Consider the following 19,328-nt stretch of genomic DNA (forward strand, 5'->3'; position numbering starts at 1 on the left):
CTCTGTGCTTGTCCAAAATATTGTTCTGTTATTTATTATTTGACATGCCTATCTTCCCTTGAGACTGCCAACTTCTTGAATTCAAACACTTTTGTTCTGTCTTATTTATCTATATATCTTGGGGTGTCACACATTCCTCATTAGTTGAGCAAATGCAAAATTGTCCTTAAATATATAGTATGTTAATTTCTAGAAGTAAACTGGGACTATAGTCTCAGAGAATGGAAATATTGTGATGTTGAATGGCATATAATAACAGGGTATTGCTGTAAACTTCAGTGTGGTTTCAAATTAGAGAGCATTAAACACTTCTTTGAATTTCATCATAAAAAAGCTAATTAGAAAGTGGTCAGATATACTTTTCCTTGCAGAGTATCTTTGAGGGAAGATTGCAGGCTACACCAACTTCTTCACTATTATAGCATTTGCAAAAATGCCTCAGCAAAATATTTGAGCTTCAGTCTCTTGAAACTTCCCTACAGTAATGCTTCAGGCCAATTTCTAGTGGAATGGGCACTTCTGCTTGTCAGACAGCCCTTTTTCTGTCTGCAAATCACAAATGGAGACTGGAGATGGGAAGCTGGATCCCGGATAATTTGATTATACTCCTGGTCAGCTTTCTTCAAAATGCCATGGCAATACACACTTTAATTATAAGAAGTGGTGCAGATTTGTATGTTAACTTGTATATGGCTTTCTGTTCTCTGCGTATTTATATGCAGGAATCCCAAAGGCCTGGGGCAGGAATGTGTGGTTGCCTGTGCACAGTTAAATGGCAAACATTCTTTAAATGTCTGTCAACCCTGCCCCTTTGCCCTCTGTCTCCTAATCTTAAACCACCCACTGTCCTCTTGCAAGATTTGCGGTCCTCCAATCCTTAGCAGAAACAGCACACTCATGTCACAGTGCTTCTTATGCTTGAATGTGCATACGAATCATTTGCATCTTGCTAAAACGCAGATTTGGATCCAGCAGGTTTGGGGTGGAGCCTGAGACAGCCCTTTTAACAAACTCCCAGATGATAGTCCTCGTTAAGACCGTACTTGGAGCCCCGAAACTCCACAACAAGAGTCAGCAGATTTTCTGTAAGGGGCCAGAAAGTAAAATTTTAGGTTCTGGTTCTAATAGAGTCTCTGCCCAGCTACTCGAGTCTGCCATGGTAGCATGAAATCAGACTAACAACATTTAACCGTGTGGGTGTGGCCATGTTCCAATAAAACTTGATTTAAGCCCTGAAATGTGAATTTCCTAGAATTATCATATGTTAGGAAATTTTATTCCTTTTTTGATTTTTCCCCCTACCCTTCATTTTTTGTTTTTAAGATTTTATTCGACAGCACATGCACACACACAAGGGGGGGGAGCAAGAGGGAGAACCACACTCCCTGCTGAGCAGGAGGCCAATGTGGGGCTCGATCTCAGGACCCCAAGATCATGGACTGAGCCGAAGGCAGACGCTTAGTCAACTGACCCGCCCAGGCGCCCCTCCCCTCGCCTTTAAAAATGTAAAAACCATTCTTAACCTTGAGGGCTGTATAAAAATAGGCAGTGGGCTGGATTTGGCCGGTGCACCATAATTCATCAATCCCTGCTCTAAATAGCAAACTTTGGAGGCACAGACCCACGTGTGGGTACCAGTTCAGCCTTTTACTAACTCTTTTGCTCAACCAGCCACCCTATCTCTCAGAGTCTCATTTTACAATACTGTTAAATGGGAGCAATAACTCTTGTTCCCTTAGGGCTGTTGGCCAGGTGCCTGGCACACATCAGGCCCCGAATAAGCAGGAAACCAATGTTATTGTTGGCATTTCCAGGCTAACTTCCTTATACATTATTTTCCTCAGGTTATTCACCTTATAAAACCCTCAGTGGCTCCCTATTTGCTATTGGGTCAAATTTATACTTCTGTGTGACCTTCAAGGCTCTCCATGATCTGAGCTCACTGCCTTCCCCATTTTATTCCCTGAGACTTCCCACTCTCAGCTTAATCAAGCAGATCTCCCATTGCTTCCGGCCTAATGTGACACTTCCCCTCCCTGAAATAGTTTTGCTTCTCCACTTTGCTTATTATAAACTAAGCATCTAGGATTCAGTTCAGTTCTGTCTCCTCCAAAAAAGTGACCTTAGGATTATGATTGTTTTCCACAGTCCATTTCCTGCACACAGTCTCCCACAGCATATCTTATGAACTTCTTGGCTAACAATTATCTGAATGGTATTTACCTGGTCAAGGCAGCAAAACATGTCAATATATGTTGGTACTTTTTAGAAGAACTATAAGATAGCTGTTAGTCATATTTGTCCATTGTAATTTGGGGATCAACTTTATTTCCAAAAAGATCATCCAGAAGACCATTCATTCATTCATTCATTCAACAAATATCTATTCTACATTTATTCTACAAATATCTATTTATTTGTTATTTTAGAGCAGCTGTTAAGAATCAAACACTATTCTAGGCAGCTCTTTCTGCCCATGGGTCCTGTCCCCGTGCTTTAATAAAATCACCTTTTTGCGCATACACACACACACACACACACACACACACACTCTCAAACATTACACTGGGCTCTCCGGATACAAAAATGTGTTTTGTTTTAAGATTTATTTATTTGTCAGAGAGAGAACAAGCAGGGGGAATGGCAGGCAGAAGGAGAGGGAGAAGCAGGCCCCCTGCTGAGCAAGAAACCCTATATGGGACTCGACCCCACGACCCTGGGATCATGACCTGAGCTGAAGGTACACACTTAACTGACTGAGCCACCCAGGCGTCCCAGGATACAAAGGTTTTTAAAAACCTATTATGTGACAAATTTCAAAGCAATTTCTTTGTTGAAAATCACTTAAATAAAAACTGATTGTTTTTGACAAAGCCTAACTAATGTCAAATACATTTTATTTACTGATTAGATGTAATTCTCTCAAATCTTGGTATCAAATCCTCCTGGGGTATTTGATTGAAATGCAGATTTGGGTCCCACCCCAGAGGTCCTGATTCTTTACTTCTTGGAGCATATGTTAACCTAAACCATTTGGCCATTTGGATGGGTCACAGGGTAAGAAACATTGAAAGATAGTTTGCCCCTTTTATAGGAAGAAAAAGATGGTTTTACCTGTAATGACTGAGTAAAACCAAGGATCTGAATCACAAATTCCAAATGTCTGATGGCACTTTTCTGTAGGCCTTTTTTTTTTTTTTTTTTTTTAAACACATAAGCTCTAGGCCCAACGTGGGGCTTGAACTCATGACCTGGAGATCAAGAGTCAAGAGTTGCATATTCTACCCACTGAGCCAGCCAGGCACCCCTCTGTAGGCCTAATTTTGATAAGACCCATTCCTATTTTCTAACTTCAGGAGAGCACCCTCCCTTCTACTCTTACCATACTCAAATAATCATTGACATCAGTGAGTTTGACTATAAATTTTGAGAAGATTTATAATGAATTATTAAAAGGGATAGATTGCAGGCACATAGGAAAAAAAGTAGTGGGGCACCTGGGTGGCTCAGTCAGTTAAGCGTCTGCCTTCAGCTCAGGTCTGATCCCAGGGTCCTGGGATCGAGCTCCACATCAGGCTCCTTGCTCAGCAGGGAGTCTGCTTCTCCCTCTCCCTCTGCTGCTCCCCCTGCTTGTGCTTTCTTTGTCTCTCAAGTAAAAAAAAAAATAAATAAAATCTTAAAAAAAAAAAAAGTAGTGATTACTTTGCCCTTATGAACTCAATGAAACATACTGCAGGAGCACCTGGGTGGCTCAGTCGGTTAAGCATCTGCCTTCCACTCAGGTCACGATCTCAGGATCCTGAGATTGAGCCTGGCATCAGGCTTTCTGCTCAGCAGGGAGTCTGCTTCTCCCTCTGTACACTACCCCCCAAATAAATAAAATCTAAAAAAAAAAAAAAAGAAGAAGAAGAAAGAAACATACTGCATTTCCTTCTGTGACTGGTTTGTCAATCAGGAAAATGCAGAGAGTGCATATCTGAAATTTGGTGATGTATTTGAGGGGGTGAAAAGGAAGGTGATAAATTGCATGGTGAAGAATAATTATATCTGTTGTAAAAATCTTCAAAATACTGAATCGATGTTCTTGAAAAATGGGATGGATTCCTCCAAGAGGGAATTAATTTCCTGTTAATGGAGGCATTCTAAAACAAGATGGACAATCAATTGGCTAGGATGTTGGAGGTGGATGAATAGTATTAAAAAAGAAACAACAAATCCAAAATGGAGTCACATGTGCTAAGACCCACACCAGCAAACCAAGATTTAATACCTAACCTAATTGCAGTTTCAGCCTCTCCCCCAGAATGTGACCTTTAACTAGTCAATCTGGAATTAACTAGTTAGTACTAGTGAAGTAATCTACCTAATAGTACCCCTGCCTTCCCAAAGAAAAGTGGCCTTGCCTGAAATAATCCACTCTTTGCTAGAAACTTCCCTTTTCTGCCCCCTTCTTCCTATAAAAACTTTCCATTTTGTGCAGCTCCTCAGAATTCCTTTCTATCTGCTAAGACGGAATGCTGCTTGATTCATGAAGCATTAAATAAAGCCAATTAGATCTTCAAATTTACTGAAGTGAATTTTGTTTATAACAACAGTATTGATTTAACTGAATAAGTTTACAATCCCAATTGAGATTTGCTCATTCTGTTCTATGATACTTTGATAGTCATGCTCTGTAGACAAATAAGTAAATACCTGATAATGTTTACAAAATTATAGATACTAAAGTCCCAAAACTGTAATGTGCAGAAGCAGGAATCTAAGTTTTTTCTTGCATTATAAATCTTCTCAAAAGAAAAAAAAAAATCCTAGTGGGAACGAGATCCTGCCCATTCCATCTGGGGAATAGTCATTAGGCCATAGTAGGGGAACAGGATTGATTCTTTGTTTGCCCATTCCCTATTGACCTTCTTTTTTTTTTTTTTAAGATTTTATTTTTAATTATTTGACACAGAGTGAGAGAGCACAAGCAAGGGGAGGGGCTGAGGGAGAGGGAGAAGCAGCCTCCCCTCTGAGAGCCCGATGCGGGGCTCAATCCAACCCTGGGATCATGACTGGAGCCAAAGGCAGACACCCAACCGACTGAGCCACCCAGGTGCCCCCCCCCCAATCCACCTTCTGATACGATCACTTAGGTTACTGCCCTCAAGAGTGTTTGTTCTTAAGGAGGCCGAAATTGTTTCCTGGTAATACTAGCTATTCATGCACTATTAGATAAACTTGATCCCTCTGAAAATTTTCAGTGGCTAGTGATCAATATTGTGGACATGATTATTTTCTAAGTAGCAATGATAATTTTCCAGTTACAAAGGGACATTTGTTGAATGTCTGGGGAACGGTTAAAATGTTACAGGCTTCCATAATTTAGAAAATTCTAAACTTTAGAGATAAAACTGCAACTATTAGCATCAACACTTAAATGTTGTTCCCTCTGAGGTACAACAGACAAGTATCAGGAAGACTGAGGTAATGAAGTGATGGAATTAGGGTGTTTCCTGATACTTTGATCCTTAGCTATTTGAAGTTGACTTTTGTTTACTGTAAGCCAATTATTTTGCACAGAAAATTATAGAACTATAATTATCATATATATAATTTACCTCTGCCCATTCCAAAGACAGAAATAGGATTAGAAATTGGTGGCAGGGGGCGCCTGGGTGGTGCAGTCGTTAGGCGGCTGCCTTCGGCTCAGGGAGTGATCCCGGCGTTCCGGGATCGAGTCCCACATCGGGCTCCTCTGCTGGGAGCCTGCTTCTTCCTCTCCCACTCCCCCTGCTTGTGTTCCCTCTCGCCGGCTGTCTCTCTGTCACATAAATAAATAAAAAATCTTAAAAAAAATAAATAAATAAATTCGTGGCAGGAAGGAGGGCTTCTCAATGATTTGTATCCCAGAAACTGTACTTGAGAGGAGACTTTGAAGAATAAAGGCGAAAGTTTTTTAGATTTTGCTTTTTTTTTTTTTTTTTTTTTTAAGTAACATCTCTCATTTCTATTGTGGTCATAAGCAGTGATTAGCAGTTCTTGAAGGACAGAAGTAGAAAATTCTGGAAACTGCTCACTATCTTATTTCACCTTTGGATGCTTGATTCTCTCCATTTCTATCTGCTGACAAAGCACACTTTCGCCTGAACTAGCCACTGAATTTTCTTGTTAAAGTAAAAATATCTGTCCCTACGCACTGTGTTTGGGTGCTTAGAAACAGAGGCTACTCAGGGGCGCCTGGGTGGCACAGGGGTTAGGCGTCAGCCTTCGGCTCAGTTCGTGATCCCTGCGTTATGGGATCGAGCCCCACATCAGGCTCCTCTGCTGTGAGCCTGCTTCTTCCTCTCCCACTCCCCTGCTTGTGTTCTCTCTCTCACTGGCTGTCTCTATCTCTGTCGAATAAATAAATTAAAAAAAAAAAAAAAGAAACAGAGGTTACTCAAAGAAGGTAAGTATTCTCTCTCTTGAGGGTAGGATAGTATGAAAACACAAAGCAAAAGAGGGCAGGAGATTGGTTAATTCAAAGGTTAAGTAATTTAAAAAGAAAAGGAAACATGACTTTTTGTCACATGTACTGTTTGTTGAAAAACCTAGCGGTGATGGTGGTGTGGAAATAGTCCAAGACTAATAATCAAAGACCTGCATTGACTCTTCGATCTGGTACTTGGTGTTGTGGAAATCTCAGACAATCACCTCAATCCTCCTGTCCTTATTTACCTGGTATTTAAAACGGGGAACAACATGGGGCGCCTGGGTGGCTCAGTCAGTTAAGCGTCTGCCTTTGGGTCAGGTCATGATCCCAGGGTCCTAGGATTGAGCCCCACATCAGGCTCCCTGCTCAACAAGGAGCCTTCTCCCTTTCCCTCTCTCTCTGCAGCTCCCCCTCCTTGTGCTTGCTCTCTCTCTCTCTCTCTCTCTCCCTCTTCCCCCTGGCACCTGTGTCAAATAAATAAATAAAATCTTAAAAAAAATAAATTAAATAAATAAAATGGGGAACAACAGCACCTACCTCACAGAATGTTTTAGGACTATTACCATATAATGTTTTTTAAAAATCCTTCAAAGTTCGAATGATTCTTGTGGGCTTTTCCTGGGTTTCTGTGATGATGCCACAGATCCTAGGTCAATGGAACATGTGTTTCTGTTCATTTCGTTAATGCCAGGAGTCAACATGGAGAAAAATCAGGTTCTAGGTAGAGTCGGTAAAGGCTTTAGAAAAGGAAAGAGAGAGAACCGATAAGGATAGAAGGTGGGAGCCTTGGCTTATATTTTTCTGATCAGAGAAAGACAAGACCAAGTGTAACCCTAGACTCTAGCACCTTACAAACCAAGCCAATCACTCGCTGCACACCCCAGTTTAGGACTTCGGCAATGCACATTGATTGTTTTTGTTTAGTGAGAAGATAGGAAGGAGTGGAGTGGGGAATGAGGATGGACAAAGAAGAGAACGGTGGCAGCAGAGGTCAAAATCAGTGAAGACAAAAAATTGAAAATAAATCAGCCTTTGTCTTCTGTGGAGATGAAATGCTTCGCGGGGACCCCAGGGCTGTCCCCCCCCCCCCCCAGAGGATTGTGGCTTTTCTCCTGCACACTGCAGCTCTGCGGGACAGAGCAAGACAACTGCTCAGCTCAGTCCTACACACCGCATGGCATCTCTTCCCTGAGGTGCCCAGACATCACCCATTTTGAGAGAGGAAGATGTGGTGAGCCCGTGAATACCATACTAAAATACTTACCACTTCCACGTTCATACTTGTCTCCTTCGGTGCCCTCAACCCACGCCCACCAGCCCTCCAGAAAGTGAAGGACCTGGTCTTCGTGTTTCTGAATCACTAATGCTAAGGACACTTCCTGGGGACATACTGGGTGGATTAATGTGGATGAATGACATCAGTAGTCATTCTTTGTGTGAAAGAACAAAAAATTCACCTGAGTAAATTTGAAGATCTAATTGGCTTTATTAAACAACTCACGAATTGGGCAGCATCCCATCTAGCAAGTAGAGGGGGCTCTGAGGAGTAGTACAGAATGGAAGGTTTTTATAGGAAGGAGGGTGGGACAAGAATATTATTAGTGAAAGAAGAGGAAGAACTATTCCAGGCAAGGTCACTTTCCCTTAGGGGAAAGGGCAGGGAGCGGGTCTTATTAGGTGAATTACCTCATCCCCCACAGAGGGATACTGAAGGCCCCGGTAACAGATTACTTCATTGGTGCTGATCAGAAAATTCCTGACTGACTAGTTAAGACTGCATTTCTGAGGAAGGTTGAAACTGCAATTAGGTGAGGTATTAAGCCCCAGTTTGGTGACTTGGCTTAAGTGATGCCACTTGGGGCCTGTGGTTTTCGTTTTAAAAAATTGGAACGCCGAAGTGTGCACTAGGCAATCTTTTGAATTCTTTTAACTGGAGAAAGTCAGCATACAAGTTCTATTGATTAGAGAATCTGGTCTCACATAGGTTTTTTTCTTGTGTATGAATGTAGCCAACAGCGAGGTTTGCAATCTATCTACGTTTGGTTTATAAGTATACTGGGCAATTCAAGTTAAAATAGTCCTATCAACCCAAAACCCAGATAAAACTTATTTTCTACATTTTACCGAAATCTCTCCCACTAGCCTCTAATGTGAAAGAGTAATAATCCCAAATCAAGAGAAAGTTGAGGGCAAGTGTGGTTCAAGTCTACCCTTGGTGGCTCGATAGAGGGGGAGCCCTTTACAAACGGATCGCAACTGTAATGGTAATGTACCACCACAGCCACTATCAGAGTGAAAATGCCTAAAACGATTTTCCCATTTTTCTGAAGACTCAAGGGACTTCTGCTGTCAGTACTAGTTTAAAATATTTCAAGGAGGTTTCCGCACTTCTAAGAAAAGCCTCCACTGGAGATAGCTAAAATAATCCCCATATACCTAAAAATCCAGCACGGCCTTTAGCGTTCCCGTTAATTGCCCTATTAGAGAGCGAGGCACAGGCAAGGCGGCCGCAGCCCGTCGGGTTTTGGGGTGTTCATTTTCCGCTCTCAAGGGCAGCTCAAGGGCAGCCGGCAGCGCTCCCGGCAACGGTCCTGGCAACCGGGCCCGCTCAGCGGCGCCTTCTCCAGGGGCTGATTCCGCTTCTCGCTCTGCGCTATGTGGACAATTAGAGCCCGGTTGCAAGTCCTGACTGAAAAATTAACAGTCTCTAGAGTAATGAGGGGAATTATCAAGGCCACTTGGCCCGGCGATTGAGAGCCCGGAGGGCCTGAGCCTGCAGGGGTTTTCGCCTCTGCTGGAGGGACCCTGCTGTTCATGCTCTGGGGCTTTCTTCATTCTTGCTTAGAAGAGGAAGATGATTCTAAGACCTTTCCCCGCAAACAAATCAGTATACACCTATTTTCCTGCTTGCCCCAAGGCCTTTTTCATAACGAAGAGGTCTGGCTTCTTTGGGAGTGTAGCAAGAAATTCTTACCTAAGACCACTTTCTAAACCCTCTGCAGATGCTCTGTGTTACAGGATCCAGGAGAAACCAGCGATTTAGGAAAACTTGGGACCAGCTCAAAGATGCAGGGCCTGGCTTTCTCCTTACCCTGTAGGGATGTTAAAAATAGCAGTGGAATTATAAAGAGGAATCTCAGTCCTGCAGGAGAAAGAGGCTATACATCGATGCAGTGTGGTTTCTGCTGTCAGAGCAAGACCAGACAGTGGCTCTTTCATTCCAGCTAGTGTCATCCAGCTGCTTCCCCAACACAGAGTTCACAGTTGGCGGGAGAAGACCCGACCAGCAAGAGAAATAGAAAAATAGGGCAAAAGAAGAAGAAGAAAAAAAACCAACTAAAGAAACAGTTCTCATTTTTCTTTGCTATTTTCAAAAAATACACCTAACAGGTGAAGAAACACAAAGATAAAAAGTAATTAGTCTTGCCCTGCTCTCCCTCCTTTTAAGTGAGCCAGCGGTTCCGGGGTCCCTTCCATAGATATCTCCATTCTCATACGCATGTGTTTTGTTTGGTATTGTTAAGATTTTATTGCTTTGAAAGAGAAAGAGTGTGCACACGTGGGGCCAGGAGGGGGGTGGGGAGAACACAGGGAAAGGGACAGACTCCATGCTGAGCTCAGAGCCCAACATGGGGCTCAATCTTACAACCCTGAGATCATGACCTGAGCCAAAACCAAGAGTCAGACGCTTAACTAACTGAGCCACTCAGGCACCCTGTCATACACATGTGTTTTTTAAAATTACAAATCGACATAACATGGACAAACTTGAAAGCAGAAAGTAGGGGAAAAGAAAGAAAACCCCCTGTTCACAGCCCTATTAACTAGAGACAACAAATGTTAACATTTTAGTGTATCACTTTCTAGGACTTCTAAAGTAGAGAGGAAAAAGACACCCGAAAGAAGAAGAAAAATGAAGGCAGATGAAAGGGGAAGGAGAGATGGAAAACATTTACTTCATAGGTAGCATTGGTAAGTGTTGAAAGCTTCTTGCCTGTCTAAGAAGGCCAAGTACATTCATCTATTCTGGGACCAACTGAAACAATGAAAGGTAAAAGCTAAGGAATTGTGTCCGTTTGCATTTAAGAGTGATCTGGAATTCCTAACTCCTGTGACTGATATTATTTGCATTTCTAAACTGGAAACTCTTGCTTGCCTAGCAACCTGGAGTTCAAGGCTGCCTACAAAGTTCCACCAAAGCGAAGTGATCGATGGTGAGAGCTCTTGGCAACAGAGGTGGGAGAGCATGAGTTTAGAAGTGTGGATAGAGAATTGAAAAACACCAACTGTTTTTTCATGCTTGAATGTCTATAGAATTACTTGGGGAAGCTAGTTAAATGGGCAAATTTCCAGGCCCCTCCTCAGAGATTGTTATCAAATGGATCTGAGGTTGGGCAGGGCCCCAAAATTTGCAATGTTAGCCTATATTCTGGGTAATATCAATGCGTATCAGTCATTGACCTCACTTTGAGAAACAGTGCATGGCACTAAATTTAGCGATCACTTAAGTGAGAGGAAGATTTTTTTTTTTAAGTAAAACTGAGTTAAACAGATTTTTTACTACAGGACTTTTCAGAGCCTTTACTAAGCTAATGTCTGAAGCTAATATCCCAGTAGAGATAGTATGCTGAATTTCTCAAACTTATTTCACCAAGAAAGACTTTTTTTTTTTCTCCCCCAAGGAACATCTTTGCATTAATTTTCTGTGGGATATACTTAGCATTGCCAATTTATTTGAGAATTACTTTCTTCCTGTTTTCTGTCTTGTGTTAACTGCTGGGTTGTTTTTTGTTTCATTTTTTCTTCTTCCTGGGTACTCCAGTAATAAAATGTAAGATGAATCAAGAACTTTCTCTTCAATTTGTTTCCATTAATACACCATTCTCTAACCTATCCAAAAGTGCAGCGTGATACCAATATCTGGGAATTCCAGTGTAGACACTGTAGGAAGAATATATTTTAGATACGGGGAGGAGTGTTAAATTTCTTGCCAGACCTCCTGGGGTGGTGGCAAAAGGCTTTGGAGTCTGTCAGACTGGGGATCCAAACTTGTTAACTAGCTACAGATCTATAAAAGGTTAATGTCCCTGAATCCTTGTTCCCTCACAGCAAACTGAAAAATAGCTACCACACTGTCAGGCCCTTTTGTGAAAATGAAATGAGACAGCATTTGTAGAACACTTGGGCCTCAGTAAATAAATGTTCGTTTACCCTTAATAAAGGTTTATCTCTGTAAATCATTTACTGGAAAGAGTTGGAAACTCTGTAAAGACTTCACTCTAGTGATTAAGCTTTCATTTCTGTTAGGTTTGGATCTCAAAAGAAAAGTCAGATGAGAGGCTATACTTGGGTTTTACATATGTAAGTCATTAGAATGTGTCTGATAATAACCCATATCCCTTTCCTTGTTCTCACAAGGCCTAAGTTGTTTAAAAATGTAAGCAATGGAATATTTAATAGTCTATGTTTTATAGATGAGCTAGAAAAACTTTATTACACTAACAGTGTAAATAAAATTAAAACTAAAATTCATTCCCAAGTGAGAACAAATATTGATTATTTATGTTTACACATAGGGTGGTTTACTTCTTGGGGTAATTTCCCAGTGGTTTTATTTCTAATGGTAAAAGGCTGGTAGGGTTTCCTGGGGCTTACAGAAACCATTGTTGGGGAAGGGAGTTGCTTCCCACCTCCCCACCAAAGTAAGTGAGAAATAGTCAAGATGTCATTAAAAGATTTTTTTTTACTTGCATTTTGGAATAATTTTAAATTCACAGAAAAGATAGTACAGAGAATTCCCACATACTCTCACTCAGTAGAAGATTTATTTTATTTTATTTTTTAAAGCTTTTATTTAGTTATTTGAGAGGTTGTGTGTGCGCATGGGCAATGGGGCTGGGGTGGGGGAGGGGGAGGGCCAGAGGGAGAAGGAAAAGCAGGCTCCCCACTGAGCAGGGAGTCAAAGTTGGAGGCCAAAGCAGGGCTCCATCCCAGGACCCCGGAAATCATGACCCGAGCAGAAGCAGATGCTTAATCAACTGAGCCACCCAGGCGCCCCAGAAGATCTATTTTTAAAAATAACGTAATGGGACACCTGGGTGGCTCAGTTGGTTAAGTGTCTGCGTTGGGCTACGGTCATGATCCCAGGGTCCTGGAATTGAGTCCCCACATCCAGTTCCTTTCTTGGTGGGAGACTGCTTCACCCTCTCCCTCTGCTTGCCGTTTCACCTGCTTGTACCCTCTCTCTCTCTCTGACAAATAAATAAATACAATCTTTAAAATAAATAAATAACCTAAGTACAGGGCCACCTGGCTGGCTCGGTCAGAAGAACATGTGACTCTTGATCTCAGGGTCATGAGTTCAAGCCCCACGTTGGGTGTAGAGATTACCAAAATAAATAAGTAAATAGACTTAAAAGAAAAATAACTTAAGTCCTTTGTTATGTGTGACTCACAACACCGTATTAACATAATCTTGATGAGTTGGTTGTTTTGCTGGCCCCTCTAGGCTGGGTTTTCTTCCTCTTTGTCCTTTCTGTACCTAAGGTATTATTTCCTAACCTCACTATTTCTCTGGACAAAGCTCTTCAGGGGATGGTCATCCTCTGAGCCCTTCATTCTAATTCCTAAGAGTTTGGGTATGTAGCATAGTACAGCTATGCTGACTTTTTGACCAACACCTTCTTCCCTGAAGCAGGTCATAAGACCCTCTAGCGAAAAGTATTCAACTAGCAGCCTTGTTGAATACCTTGGTGGCAGGTTGGCCCTGACACTATCAGTGCTGACCAGCATAGACCTCAATGAAAGGAGCCAACACTTTGAAAAATCTAAGTAGGAGACATTCTGATTTCTTTCCATTCTCCCACAAAGAAAACTTAGAGGCCTCTTGTCATGTCTTCTGGGGACTGACTTAAATGATCTCTGCAAACACGACAGGCATCAAATCACATGTCTACCTTCCTTCATGGATTCCACCACTCTAGCTTTATTTTAAAATTGTAATTAAATTTAGACAAAAATTTTTTAAGTTTATTTTTATTTATTTATTGAAGTAATTTCTACACCCAGTGTGGGGCTTGAACTCACAACCCTGAGATCAAGCGTCCCATACTCTCCCTACTGAGCCAACCAGCCAGGCACCACTAGATAAAATGTTTTTAATTGTAATGTAAATATGTTTTCTTTACAGTGTTTAGCTTCATACAAAACACCTTCTTGTAGGTCAGGTTGTCTGGTATGAACTTCTTACATCAGCATGGCCTTTTTGCCTAAGCACATTATCCTCACTAAACTGAATCTAGCAACAGCCATTATTCATAGGTCATTGAATTAGGAAATAAATAAGTTATTTTTCCCATGTTAACTCTGTGTTTCCTTCATGTAGGAGATTGGACTCGATGATCTGAGTGGTGAGGGGCAAACGAATTTGCCTTGGAGTCAAGTAGTCACTGGTGAGTTGCCACTTTGAGTAATTTTTTAAATTTCTCATTGCCAGAGCACCTGGGTGGCTCAGTCAGTTAAGCAGCAGCTGGGGTCATGATCTCAGGGGTCCTGGGATGGAGCCCGGAGTTGGGCTCCTTGGTCAGCAGGGAGCCCGCTTCTCCCTCTGCCCCTCCCCCTGCTCCTGTTCTCCCTCTCTCTCTCTCTTTCTCTCTCACAAATAAATAAAATCTTTAAAAAAATTTTTTCTCATTGCCTCAGTGTCCTCACCTGTGAAATGGTTACCACATCTCATTTAATAGTTGCAAGTGACAGGGTTTAGGACATACTACCCCAAAATGTGGCACCTTAGCAGATTGAATACTTCAGACTGAAGGAGTTCCAGAAGCAGCAGGTGTAAGGACTTTTTGACCAACACCTTCTTCCCTGAAGCAGGTCCTAAGACCCTCTAGTGAAAGGCACCCGCTCGGAACTTCAAGGAAAGGAGTAGCTTTATCTTCAAAGACAGAGGAATGTGGAGAGGAATCCGAATGAACAGGCCTTGCTACGTTTCCCCCAGTTTACTACCTTTTAGCTCATACTCTTTTGTCCTATGACATTTTTCCACAACTTTCCACTCTTCATCAAACCTAGTATAAAAATGCTTACCTCTAATTGTTTCACGTCTTCATTTCCTTATGAGGCTCCCGTGTCACATACAAATTAATTTCTATAAATCTGCATACTTTCCTCCTGTTAAACTGCCTTTTGTCAGTCTGATTTACAGGGCTCAAGCCTGAGAACCTAGGAGGGTAGTAAGAAGAAGAAATTATCCCTCCTCCACGTTAGGACCCAATGATATAATATATAATGCAGTTACTTGTAGCAAATGGGAATTCTCAATGAATTAATAATGAATTCATTATGGTTTCTTGTACATTCATCTTATCTTTCCCACTGAACTGTAAGCTCCTCAAAGGTATGGTTCTTTTCTGTCTCCACTGAACCTAGCAAAGCACTCAACAGGGAAGAAACTCCAATTGACTATATTATTGTGTTCTCATTCTCCAAATTACCAACCAGTTTGATTTTTTTTTTTAAGATTTTTATTTATTTATTTGACAGAGATAGAGACAGCCAGCAAGAGAGGGAACACAAGCACGGGGAGTGGGAGAGGAAGAAGCAGGCCCACAGGGGAAGAGCCTGGTGTGGGGCTCGATCCCACAACGCCAGGATCACGCCCTGAGCTGAAGGCAGACGCTTACCGGCTGTGCCACCCAAGCGCCCACCAGTTTGAATTTTAATGAAAGTTACTCATGAGGTGATATTGACTCACCAGACTCACAGTTGCAACATAAGCCACACAAATTGAGTAATGTTTCAGCTTAAGAAGAAAACACCACCAACAAAAACTCGAGCTATTTAATGAGCTTATTACAAAACTACTTTTCCTGTACTGGAATAGTTCAACACTGATGAAGATAAAGTTAAAAAGCGATTAAGTGGGTCAAAGTGTGAATGAATTTGGAGGGTACAGAGAATGAGATCATGCCTAATGTGGGACGCACGGTGTGAGTAATTTCAAAAAGATCTATTAGAAAAGAATAATTAGCAAGGCTGTTCGTTAACGTGCAGTTTATAGTCCTGTGTTAAAGAACAATAAGTTGAGTAAGATCTTGTTTTTTGAGCAGTACTTTCACTGTTCAAACATGAGTGGGACTTGACATCCTAAAGAAATGTTACGATGTTTCATCAAGTGTGAAATTCAGTGGGTCTAAGGAGGCTATAAAGACCTCAGTGCAAACGATGTATTAGTAAAGAGCAGAGGCAGGGAAACTGCTGGAGCCCACCGGCCAAATCCGACTGCCCGTTTGGTTGGGCCTGAGCACTAAGAAAGGTTTTAACATTTTTTTTTAATATTTTATTTATTTATTTGACAGAGACAGCCAGCGAGAGAGGGAACACAAGCAGGGGGAGTGGGAGAGGAAGAAGCAGGCTCATAGCGGAGGAGCCCGATGTGGGGCTCGATCCCATAATGCCCTGAGCTGCGGGCAGGCGCTCAATGACTGTGCCACCCAGGCGCCCCACTGCGCCACCCAGGCGCCCCTTAACATTTTTAAATAGTTGAAAATGAATCAAAAGAAGAATAACTTTTTACGACATGAAAATTCTATGGAATTTTACTTTCGGGGTCCTGTGGGACACAGCCATGCTCGTCGTTTCCTATTGTCTACGGCTGCTAGGGAACTACAGTGGCACAGTTCTGTAGTTATCACAGAGGCCGCGCGGCCAGCGAGGCCAACAACACTCCCTACCTGGTCCTTTGCCAACCCTTGGTAGAGGCTCCGAAAGAGGTTTAAACTGAGCTCAATAAATGACTTTACGTAAAATATATTATTCTTTTTTTAAAATAATAATATTTTTTATTATATTATGTTAGTCACCATACAGTACATCCCCGGTTTCCGATGTAAAGTTCGATGATTCATTAGTTGCGTATAACACCCAGTGCACCATGCAACACGTGCCCTCCTTACCCATCGCCAGCCTATCCCATTCCCCCACCTCCCTCCCCTCTGAAGCCCTCAGTTTCTCAGAGTCCATAGTCTCTCATGCTTCATTCCCCCTTCTGATTACCCCCCCCATTGTTTATTCCTTTCTTCCCCTACCGATAAGAACTAGGAAGGTCGGTAGGAGAAAATATATTATTCTTAATACGTTATTAATATTTACTATTGAATGTCACTGAACCGGGTAAAATTCTGCTCCCCCGCCCGCATGGCACCCAGGAAGGGAGGGGCCTGGGGCCCATCCCAAGGCTCTTGCAGGTGCAGCAGGGCCTGGGAGTTTTAAAGATGTATGCAAGTTGTCCTGATAAATGTTTGCGGAAAACTCCCTGGTGCTGGCTGTCAAGAAGCCACCAGGAGCACGACCGCGTGGTGCAAGCATGCGGGCGGCGGCGGAAGAACGTTCACTCCTCAGCCGCGGTGGGTAAGCATTCTCATTGCCTTCACTGTGGCGTGCAGCACATTAGAAGGAAAAATGAAGAGGGGTGCGCCTGGGTGACTCAGTCGTTAAGCGTCTGCCTTCGGCTCAGATCATGATCCCAGGGTCATGGGATTGAGCCCCACAACGGGCTCCCTGCTCCGTGGGAAGCCTGCTTCTCCCTCTATACTCCCCTTGCTTGTGTTCCCTCTCTTGCTGTCACTCTCTGTCAAATAAATAAATAAAATCTTTAAAAAGGGGGGGGGCGCCTGGGTGGCACAGTCGTTAAGCGTCTGTCTTCCGCTCAGGGCGTGATCCTGGCGTTCTGGGATCGAGCCCCGCATCAGGCTCTCTGCTAGGAGCCTGCTTCTTCCTCTCCCACTCCCCTTGATTCTGTTCCCTCTCTTGCTGGCTGTCTCTCTTTGTCAAATAAATAAATAAAATCTTAAAAAATAATAATAATAAAATAAAAATAAAAAAGGGGGGGCTTGGTAAATGTCAGACTTATCCCTAAGGGTAAGATAAATAAAAATGTTTTCCTGAACAGCTTTAAAACTTAAATCTTAAGAATCTGGTCTTTAAGGGGTGCCTGGCTGGCTCAGTCAGAAAAGCATGTGACTCTTGATTTCGGGGTTATAAGTTCAAGCCCCACATTGGGTGTAGAGATTGCTAAAATAATAATAATAATAATAATTAATTTAAAAAAATAAGAATCTTGTATTTAAAATGCTCTCTCTGGTAGAAAGAATAGAGGTTACCAGAGCCTAGGGAGAGAAGGAGGGGGGAGAATTGTTTAATGGGTACAGAGTTTTTGTGAGGGGATGATAAAACTTTTAGGTATAGATAGTGGTTGGTTACCCAACATTGTGGATGTATTCAATGCCACTGAATTGTGTACTTATGAATGGTTAAAATAAAAAATGTCATGTTATATATATCTCACCACAATAAACCCTACTCTCCCCACCCCTAAAAAAGCTCTCTCTGGGTTATTTCAAAAATTTAATTATTTTTTCTATGAGGAAAGTACCAGACCCTATACTTTGTGTACAGCACAGAAGGGAGACAAGATACTCGACTTCATCAAGCTCATTCTTCATGGCTATTTTTATCCTATTTGAGGTAGTAATCAATTACTCTTCAATTCTCAAACTCAAACTTCAGAACCACAAACTATAAAACAAATCAATATCAAGACCCAAAAACCAAATCCAAAAAAGCACACAATTAAATAAATCAGGAACTTGGAGAAGCAAAGTAGTGGTCAGAGCAATGTGAATGATAACCTCTTCTCCCTACTGGATTCTAAGAACTTCTTTTTCACTATCATTTCTTAGAAAGAGGTTATTTCAGCTTTGGGACCGCAAAACTGATCACGTGATTTCTAGCAACATAGTCATGATTTAAAATGTCACTAAACACGACTGGATGCCCAATGTGAAAATCAAATTAACTGCATATGTGAGCTAATGTCTATTTTGTGCACATACTGTCAAAGATGAACAAAGCTGGACACTAACTAAAATGGTAAGGGCAGATTTTAATCAGTGATACACCATTGCAATCAGAAAGCTCAGTGTGAACTGAATTCAACTTGAACTTGTACAGAGGTGACTGAGCATTTTATTTTGTTTTGTTTTTAAGATTTTATTTACTTATTTGTCAGAGAGAGCGAGAGTGAGCACAAGCAGGCTTCCCACTGAGCAAGAAGCCCGATGCAGGACTCCATCCCAGGACCTTAGGATCACGACCTGAGCCTAAGGCAGATGCTTAACCTATTGAGCCACCCGGGCATCCCTGATGGGGCATTTTAAAGGGAGAATGAAGGAATAGGGAGGGATGTGAATGAAGATTCAGCAGAGTCAGGGAAGTGAAAAATTACAAAATGTAGGAAAGTGGGGTTGGTCCATGTGAAACCCGTCTGGCTTTGTTAACTGGCTCTAATGGAAGCTAGGCTCCTACCCATCCCCAGAGGCTGGGAGACAGGGGACTTATCTTCAGGTGTTGGCTGGAACAAATAGTAAACTCTCTTAGCCAACTTAAGTTTTCTCAGTCAGGCACTTTAAGGGGGAGGATGGGTCATCCTAAGGATATGACCTTGAGCTGTTAGAAACATGTTGGTATTGGGGCACCTGGATGGGTCAGTCAGTTAAGCGTCTGACTCTTGGTTTCAGCTTGGGTCATGATCTTGGGATCCTGCCCCATGTGGGGCTCCATGCTCAATGCTGTCTGCTCCTCCCCTCTTGAAGGAAGGAAGGAAGGAAGGAAGGAAGGAAGGAAGGAAGGAAGGAAGGAAGGAAGAAAACATGTTAGTATTCTGTTCAAGCCTTTTTTTTTTTTTTAAGATTTTATTTATTTATTTGACAGAGCAAGAGAGCACAAGCAGAGGGAGCGGAAGAAACAGGGTCCCCACTGAGCAGGCAACCTGATGTGGGGGCTCGATCCCAGGACCCTGAGATCATGACCTGAG

General features: G+C 42.2%; 1 long non-coding RNA gene across 7 annotated transcripts in view; it reads right to left on the minus strand.

The window, feature by feature from the left end:
* The window catches only part of LOC123796305 (uncharacterized), a 52,690-nt gene that overhangs the window by 19,277 nt on the left and 14,085 nt on the right, over nucleotides 1–19,328 (minus strand). For 3 of the 7 annotated variants that reach the window (XR_006780712.2, XR_006780713.2, XR_015722248.1), the window contains exons 3-5: nucleotides 14,543–14,677; nucleotides 9,429–9,546; nucleotides 6,992–7,191 (exon numbers count right to left, since the gene is read on the minus strand). The exons of 1 other annotated variant lie outside the window; for it this stretch is intronic. This is a non-coding gene — a long non-coding RNA (uncharacterized LOC123796305). The remainder of the gene's footprint in view (nucleotides 1–6,991; nucleotides 7,192–9,428; nucleotides 9,547–14,542; nucleotides 14,678–19,328) is intronic. 3 more of the 7 variants (XR_006780715.2, XR_006780710.2, XR_006780711.2) reach the window with 3 other exon arrangements.

The sequence above is a fragment of the Ursus americanus genome, chromosome 29, assembly GCF_024610735.1.
Source record: "Ursus americanus isolate L20-20 chromosome 29, mUrsAme1.1.p, whole genome shotgun sequence".
Taxonomy (NCBI): Eukaryota; Metazoa; Chordata; class Mammalia; order Carnivora; family Ursidae; genus Ursus; species Ursus americanus.